Source organism: Somniosus microcephalus, unplaced genomic scaffold, assembly GCF_052327205.1.
Source record: "Somniosus microcephalus isolate GS21.2 unplaced genomic scaffold, FLI_Smic_1.0 unresolved_chr1, whole genome shotgun sequence".
Lineage (NCBI taxonomy): Eukaryota > Metazoa > Chordata > Chondrichthyes > Squaliformes > Somniosidae > Somniosus > Somniosus microcephalus.
Window position 1 is genome coordinate 137,424,809 of NW_028225179.1, and position 7,901 is coordinate 137,432,709.

Genomic DNA, 7,901 nt, shown 5'->3' on the forward strand with positions numbered 1-7,901 from the left:
TGGACCACAGTTTGTGTCCGAAGAGTTTCGAAGATTTATGAAAAGGAATGGGGTAAGGCATTAGACATCCGCCACGTATCATCCAGCCACAAATGGATTGGCTGAGAGGTTCGTACAAACCTTTAAAAAAGCAGTAAGGGACATGTGCGATGACGACATTCCACTGCAGCATAAGGTGGACAATTTCCTGTTAGCCTACAGAAATGCGACACATGCAGTCACCAACCAGGCCCCGGCCATGATGTTCTTTAACCGAAGGTTGAGATCTCGTCTGGATTTGCTCAGACCAAATGTACGAAGAGATGTTGAGAATAAGCAATTCCAGCACATCAATGAGAAGCCGACAAGGAGCTTCAATGTAGGGCAACCAGTCTTGGCCCGCGACTACCGAACAGAGAAATGGCAACCAGGAACGATATGCACATGGCAGGGGCCACTAATGTACACAGTGGATGTTGGGGAGAACATTGTGAGACGCCATGCTGACCAGATCCTAGAGTCACAGGAATGAGTCAACCCCATGTCTCGCCCATACGTACCTGGTGATGAACCCGATGTACAGGTCGCATCTACCTCAGAAACAGTAGCATCGGAAGCAGATGAACCAACCGATGACAGGGGGCCAGAATCGCCTCTGCACCAAGAGCAAGACACTCGGGAAAGGCGCTATCCAGAAAGGATCAGAAAGCCTCCCCAAAGACTGAATTTATAAATAGAATATTTTCAGTTAATGTTGCATGTTAGAAGTGTTAATTGTAATTAGTTTGATATTTAATTGTTAAATGAGTGTTATGGTACTGTTAATCGAAAAGGGGAGGAATTGTAATGTATGTACCTTTAAGGGGAGAACTACTTTTTACAGCTCCTGTATACTGTAGTACCGGCAGTGACCACACCTGTATATAAACCCTGAGTAGTGATTTGGACAGTTAGTTCTAGAGTAACCCTCATTCAGTAAACACCTGTTGATCGTTCCCTGCAGTCTCTTGTCTGATTATTGAAGGAAACACAACAACAAGGTACACGGATCTAACAGAACCCAAACTGGGCATTGGTTAATAAGGTTATCGGTGAGTAAGTGCTGCTTGATAGCACTGTTGACAACACCTTCCAGGACTTTGCTGATGATGGAGAGTGTGCTGATGTGGTGGTAATTGGCCAGGTTGAATTTTCCTGCTTTCTGTGGACAGGACATACCTGGGCAATTTTCCACTTTGTCGGATAGATGCCAGTGTTGTAGCTGTATTGGAACAGCTTAGCTAGAGGCACGGCTCATTCTCGAGCATAAGTCTTCAGCACTACAGCTGGGTTGTTGTCGGGGCCCATAGCCTTTGCTGTATCCAGTGCGCTCAGCCATTTCTTGATATCACGTGGAGTGAATCGAATTGGCTGAAGACTGGCTTCTGTGATGGTGGGGACCTCAGGAGGAGGCTGATATCGACCATCCACTCGGCACTTCTGGCTGTAGATGGTTGCAAACACTTCAACCTTTTCTTTTGCACTCACATGCTGAGCTCCACCATCATTGAGGATGGGGATATTCATGGAGCCTCCTCCTCCCGTTAGTTGTTTAATTGTCCACCACCATTCACAACTGGATGTGGCAGGACTACACAGCTTTGATCTGATCCGTTGATTGTGGGATCGCTTAGCTCTGTCTATAGCATGCTGCTTCCGCTGTTTAGCACGCATGTACTCCTGTGTTGTCCCTTCATCAGGATGGCACCTCATTTTTTTTTTTTTAGGTGCACCTCGTGCTGCTCCTCCCACGCTCTTCTACACTCCTCATTGAACCAAGGCTGGTTGCCTGGTTTCATGGTAATGGTAGAGTGAGGGTTATGTCGGGCCATGAGGTTACAGATTGTGGTGGAATACCATTCTGCTGCTGCTGATGGCCCACAGTGCCTCATGGATGCCCAGTTTTCAGCTGCCAGATCTGTTATGAATCTAACCCATTTAGTACGGTGGTAGATCCACACAACTTGATGGAAGTGCCACACAACACGATGGAGGGTGGCCTCAGTGTGACGACGGGACTTTGTCTCAACAAGCTCTGTGCGGTGGTCACTCCTACCAATACTGTCATTGTCAGATGCATCTGCAAGAGGTAATTGGTGAGGACGAGTTCAAGGTTTCTCCCTTGTGTTGGTTCTCTCACTATCTGCCGCAAGCCCAGTCTAGCAGCTATGTCCTTCAAGACTCGGCCAGCTCAGTCAGTAGTGGTGCTACCGAGCCACTGTTGGTGTTGGACATTAGAGTACAGACAAGGGAAAAGGGGGCTGGGGAGAGAAATATCAAAAGGGAAGGCCTGTGATAGGGTGGAGGGCAGGAGAGATTAAATGACAAAAGGGATGATGGTGCAAGGCAAAAGAGGGTGGTAATGGGTCATTAAAGGAACAAGAGATGGGTCGAGAGGAGCTGTAAATGGCAACAGCAGAACCTTTACCAGCAGCTGCTGTCCGAGAAAAAGGGAGCAGTGGTTATGATCTGAAATTGTTGAACTCGATGTCGAGTCCGGAAGGCTGTAAAGCGTCTCATCGAAAGACGAGATGCTGTTCCTCGAGCTTGTGTCGAGCTTCATTGGAACGGTGTCGGAGGCCGAGGACAGAGAGGTCAGAGCGGGAGTGGGACGGAGAATTCTAAGGACAAGCGAGCGGAAGCTCGGGGTCGGGCTGGCGGACTGAAGGGAGGTGTCTGGTGGAGCGACCGCCCAATCTGGGGGTTGGGTCTCCCCAATGTGGGGAGGGGATTGTAACCCCATTGCCCTCACATTCAATCTGCTTGTGGCACCGGGCGGGGGATGTTGGAGAGAGGCTGCGGCTGTGTCTCAGGGCCCTGGGGACAGGGACGGAGCCAGGTGGGGACAGCGCTCTCCCAGCTCCAGCTGCTCCAGGCTGCCCAGGAGCAGTGAGCCAGGCTCTTTACCCCTGGGGCGCGCAGCCGCTGCTCAAATCACCCGGCCCCGCGCACACCCGCGCTTTTTCAAACCCTCTGTGACGTCAGGCCCCGCACACCCGCACGCTTTTTCAAACCCTCTGTGACGTCAGGCCCCGCGCACACCCGCGCGCTTTTTCAAACCCACTGTGACGTCAGATGCTCGGTGTTGTGGAGGAATTTCAAACCACTGAACACAAGTCTGAGATCGAGAGTCCAAACAGCCTTTATTCGCACCGGTGGTAAGATAGCCTGCTCCCGCCTTAGTCAAGCTTCTTCGAATTGTTACAGCAGTTAGTAGATATTTATACATACAGTTTGATGTGCTATACATTGTTCCCGCCTACCTTCTAGAATGTTCTGCGTTATAACATCATTTCATTCTTATTAGCATTTGTTTATTGGCCCATTGTCCTAGTCCCAAGAACCGTTGACTTTGTGTCTGCTTCCTGATCTACTTAATGTCCTTGGGATATTGTTAGGCCGTCTGGTTTCCAGGGCGGTTACACATCTTGAGCATCCCCTTTGTCTTGCAACATTTGTATTTCTATGTTTTTGATTGTACCTTGTAGCCAGTCCAGTTACGCGATTATGTGAGGTAATGCTATGCACTGCCTCTCCTGACCATTTTTGTGTAGAGCCAAATCCTCAACATGCACTCCCACTCTACGCTAAATTTATGCATCTTCTTTCCCCCTTTCACTCGGGCCGCTTTTTTTCTCTTGCCCCGCCCGGTAACGTCCCTCCGCTTCTTTTTCTGACGCATGCACCTTCTCGCCACTTCCCCCCTCCCCCCCCCACAGCGCTAAATTCAAACTGGCTCCGGGGCAGCGCATTGGCCTTTGCTGCTTCTGTCGCTCGAATTGGTGCAAAAACAGAGGCGGTGATTTTGCCGTCGCTCAGAGGGTGGGTTTGGAGGCTGGTCAGAGGTTGAAGTCATTTTGATTGATGCCGGGTTCGGATCCCACCGTCATCCTGTTGATTCCGATTCTTTTGCCCTCAATCTGGTTCAGTACAAACACTGAGTCGAATACCGGTAGGTTGCGTTCAACAGTTTTATTTCATCATCCCGGGAGACTTACTCTGATACAGCACAGTCCTGACTCCAGTAGAGTCCGACAGGTTCCACCAGAGCAAGTAAGTTCTCATACAGTGTGCTACATTATTATACTTGCATTTGAGAAGACATTAACACATCGTACAGTCTGCACCAATCCCGAGCTGGGCACGTATACATTTAATTTGATTTCCTGGCCTGGCAGTTTGAAATAAAGAAGTCACATTTTACTGAGTGGGTTACAGTTAAGTAAATATCCTGGTAATGGCTTCATGATCACCTAATCATTATGGTAATGCATTTGCAATCACCTAATGTTTGTATAGTTTCTGCTATTGTTCCTATCAGCAAGGTGTGACATCATGGGTGCCAGACTCGTTAACAAAAGATCAGGTATCATGGTTAGCCCTCTTTACTTTTCTGCTGTTTTTACAGTTTCTGGTTTCTGTTTCTTGAAATGATATTCTCAACGTGATCAATTCTTATACAATATACAAGTGACTCAGCGATGTCGACATTTCACCACCATTTTATGCTGACAGGATCCTCCATTTTAGATTGACAGGATCCTTGGCCATGCGAAGCGAGTTGGTACCATAGTTTGCATTCTATATCCTCAATCCCACCTCCACACAACCTTCCCAAGTGTCGGTCCCCGATTTGCGAATGGGCCTGACACCTAGCGGCGGGAAACAGATTAAAGGCAATTAACTGCCTATTAACAGGTACTTGTGAGCACTACAAGGCCTTGGACAACATGGACCACTTTCCATACCTCGGGAGCCTACTGTCAACAAGGGCAGACGTCGATGACGAAGTCCAACACCGCCTTCAGTGCACCAGTGCAGCCTTCGGTCGCCTGAGGAAGAGAGTGTTTGAACACCAGGACCTCAAACCCGGCACTAAGCTCATGGTCTACAGGGCAGCAGTAATACCCGCCCTGCTGTATGCCTCAGAGACACGGACCATGTACAGCAGGCACCTCAAAGCACTGGAGAGGTACCACCAACGCTGCCTCCGCAAGATCCTGCAAATCCATTGGCAGGATAGGCGCATCAACATCAGTGTTCTCGCTCAGGCCAACATCCCCAGCATCGAAGCTTTGACCACACTCCATCAGCTCCAATGGACGGGTCACATTGTTCACATACCCGATACGAGACTCCCCAAACAAGCGCTCTACTCGGAGCTCCGGCACGGCAAGAGAGCCCAGGTGGGCACAGGAAATGCTTCAAGGACACCCTCAAAGTCTCCTTGAAAAAGTGTAACATCCCCACCGACACCTGGGAATCCCTGGCCCAAGACCGCACAAAGTGGAGGAGAAGCATCCGGGAAGGCGCCGAACACCTCGAGTCTCTTCGCCGGGAGCAAGCGGAAGCCAAGCGCAAACAGCGGAAGGAGTGCAAGCAAGAACCCAAGCACCCCACCCACCCGTCCCTTCAACCACTTTCTGCCCCACCTGTGACAGAGACTGTAGGTCCCGCATTGGACTCATCAGTCATCTGAGAACTCATTTTTAATGTGGAAGCAAGTCATCCTCGGTTCCGAGGGACTGCCTAAGAAGAAGAAGATTTGTGAGCAATTTTCAGGGTCTTCTTTGATTTTCCAGCATCTGGGGCGGGTTTTACAAGGTCCAGACAACACGTCAGGTAAGTGAGTCATGAACACCAGCGAGCTACAGACTTCAGAGCTGCAAGTGCAGTGTAAAAGCTGTAGTCTTCAATCTAGTCATTTAGAAATCTCTAAGCTTGGTGATTGAGTCATTTGGGGGGCAGATTCTGGTTTTATTCTGCGAGTCTGTGTTGGGCACTATAGATGCACTGTAACCAGCATTGCTGGATTTTAGAGGCGCATTTACCCTGAACTGTGCCACCTCAAGTTGTCACCACAACGATGCCAAACCTTGGTTCTGGAGAGCACCTTGCTGCACATCGGTGGGGCCATGAGGACCCATCACTGTACTGACATTCCTCATGACAAGGACGTCCATGAACCTCTGGTTTCTCTACTCAATAGGTGCCCATCTATCATCCATGGATGACCACCTATTTAGAAGTGTTACCATGTTCTCTTGAGTCTGTCGATTTATGTGCTCCATGGAGGTTGCCATCCTTTCCATTGCAGCACATATATTGCGCATAGCATTCACCATGGCATTACTCATGCTTAGCTTGGACTCCTCCATTCTCTGTACACTTGCAGTCACCGTGGAAGCAAATCCACTCAGAGCCTCCTGCACTTGTTCCTGAAGCTCCAGCATGGCTTTCCTTCTGGATGGCCCCAGAGGCTCAACGTCTAAATGCAGCTGAGCAGAGCTGGGAGAGCCCAGCGGCCTCTGACGAGGACTCTCCACAGTTGTCTCTACCTCCAACATCTGCTCCTGCTCACCTGTGAACTGTGATACACCAGGTGACAATACTACTCTATTTTGCAGAAAACCCACCGAGGTGTGAGGTCTGTGCTGGTGCTGGGTGCGCTGAGTGCTGGTGACACTGCTTCCTCAGAGGCTGGTGGCTCCTCTGAGGAGTGCTCCTGTACAGTGGGGAATGGGGCTCTCGATGGTCCTATGAGGGAGTAAATGCAAGATTTAGACAAGTGAAATGTAGGTTGCACATACATGCCATTGTGAAGATGCTCAGTATTCATTCTCTATGAACATGATATCCCATTTCAGTCACTCATGATTGCTAAATCTGAGGGTTGGAAATCAATTCTCTCACCAGCTTGCTGTTCTATGCCTGTCTCTCCGTCCCCCACTGCCAATTCCTCTGCACCTCCAGCGATCTCCAGGGCTGCCTCCTCAGTGCTCATAAGGTGAGCCACGGATGGTGGTCCTCCTCCTGTCCTCCTCCTGTCCTCCTCCTCTCCCTTTTATTGTGGGCTCTCTTCTCCTGTAGTGAGGGACACAAGTGGAGTTTGAGAGAGACTGATGGAGTGAGTGTTAAGAATGAATGACATAGATGTTTAGGGGCAGACTGTGAAGGAGTGAGGTGCACAAACCATCTTCCCTCCCTGTGCATTTTAAGTTGTAGGCATTGCATAAGGGTGTGAATGTTATCAAGATGGGGACATGATACTGTACAGAGAAAGAGAGGGATGGGTGAGGGTGCAAGGGATATTAGAGTCAGTTGGGATGTGCAGGGGAATGTTCCCAATGCAGATTGATGAGGATGATAAGAGATGGAAGGCAGATTGAAGGTAAGTGTGATGTTATACTCACTTTAGCTGATCTCAACAGAGCATTAAACCTTTTTCGACACTGAACCCATGTGCGTCTGCACACAGATCTCAAACTCACCTCCTCAGCAATTTGCAGTCAAGCTGCCTTGGTTTGCTGAGGAGGCCTCCTCCTTCCGTTTCCAGGAAAGAGGGCCTCCTGACATCCTCTAACTCCCTCCACAAGAGCATGGAGGGAGCCCTCATTGAACCTGGGAGCAGCCTTTGTTTTTGGCGCTGCCATTCCTGCAGCAGCTGGCACTTTTGACAGAAAAAAGCGAATGCTTCTGCAAAGGGGACATGGCCCCTTTAAATCTTTACTGAAACAACATGTCACCAGATGCGAGCATCTGACACTCTGTAAGCAAGTGCCTGGATGGACCCGCATGTCAGCCGTAACGAGGCCAATCAACGTAAAATCTCATCTGTGGGGCGACAGCAACCGTCAGCGGGACCGGAACCCGCCAAACAGCCAACCCCACTCCAACCCGCCGCCGAGGGTAAAATCGGGGCCAGAGACTCTGTTGGTTTCTGCTGCTGACTCCAGCAACAGCGATATAAACCACGGCCCAGGAAAACTGACAAATATACAGGCGCATTATATTCCATCAAAATGCTCGAATGGTTCTGTGTTCGAACATTTTAATTTCAGGCAAAGTTATGTTTGGAATTTTTAAAAAAACACCAAATTCTA